Source organism: Rhinopithecus bieti, unplaced genomic scaffold (genome assembly GCF_001698545.2).
Source record: "Rhinopithecus bieti isolate Rb0 unplaced genomic scaffold, ASM169854v2 scaffold_51221, whole genome shotgun sequence".
In the NCBI taxonomy this organism is placed as follows: Eukaryota; Metazoa; Chordata; class Mammalia; order Primates; family Cercopithecidae; genus Rhinopithecus; species Rhinopithecus bieti.
Window position 1 is genome coordinate 1 of NW_016819915.1, and position 1,021 is coordinate 1,021.

General features: G+C 63.0%; 1 long non-coding RNA gene across 1 annotated transcript; it reads left to right on the forward strand.

Moving 5' to 3' along the window:
• On the forward strand, positions 1 to 1,021 carry LOC108520046 (uncharacterized). Its single transcript, XR_001882817.1, has 3 exons — positions 1 to 68; positions 630 to 672; positions 992 to 1,021. It is a non-coding gene; the product is annotated as an uncharacterized LOC108520046 (long non-coding RNA).

The following is a 1,021-nucleotide window of genomic DNA, read 5'->3' on the forward strand; positions in this document are numbered from 1 at the left end:
CGGGCACCATGAGCCCCCTGCTCCGCCGCCTGCTGCTCACCGCGCTCCTGCAGCTGGCCCCCGCCCAGGTACGTGCGGCCCGCCAGCGCGCCCGCCAGCCCGCCGTGCCCTCTCTCAAGGTTGGCGGAAGTAAGGAGGCGACCCGCGGCCTCGGCTGGGGGGATCTGCGGGGTCCGGCCTTGGACGCGGGCGTCTCGGGGGCCCGGCGCGTGCATCCCCTGGGAGGTGCCCCTCCCCGCTGGCCCGCCAGCCCCAGTCTGGGGCCACTCCTCCGCCCCACCCCGTCCCCTGGGCACCGCCGGGGGCGGGGCTCCCTCAGTGCCCACAGGACCTACTTCGGCGCCCACTGTGCGCTCCTGATCTGCATGCAGTCCCCAAACATGCTCGGTTCTGCGGCCTGGAGATTTGACGCGGCCGCTGGAGCACCTGTTGTGTTTTGGGCCAGGGCAGGTCCTGGGTGGCCAGGAAAGGACAGGTAAAGCTAGAGCAGTGGCCACAGGAACAGCGCAATCTGGAAAGATGTCAGAGAGGTGGTGAAGCCTCCTGATGCAAGGGCAAAGCCCCAGGGATGGCGACAGGGACAGACCCTCCTAAAGTGTACCTTGGGTACAGGTCTTTATCTCCCACAGGCCCCTGTCTCCCAGCCTGATGCCCCTGGCCACCAGAAGAAAGGTAAAACTCATAAAAACTCGGCACTAGCCAGCACTAAGAGGGTTTGTCATGGGCCCTGATTCCAGGTGCCTGGTGTCCATCATCTTGTATAACTCCCCTAGAATATGCAAACTGTTATTCTACCCATTTCACAGAGGAGGAAATTGAGGCAGTGGGGTTACTGGGATCTGGATAAACAGGGCAGGGGAAGACAGGTTGTGAGGGCAGAGTGGGGAGGGCTAGTGGAGGGTAGCTGTGACCTGGGGACTAGGGGGGACAGCTGCTGGGAGCAGCTGCAGGAAAAACAGTGAGGACTTAACCCCTACCGGTCTGCTCCCAGTGGTGTCATGGATAGATGTATATACTCGCG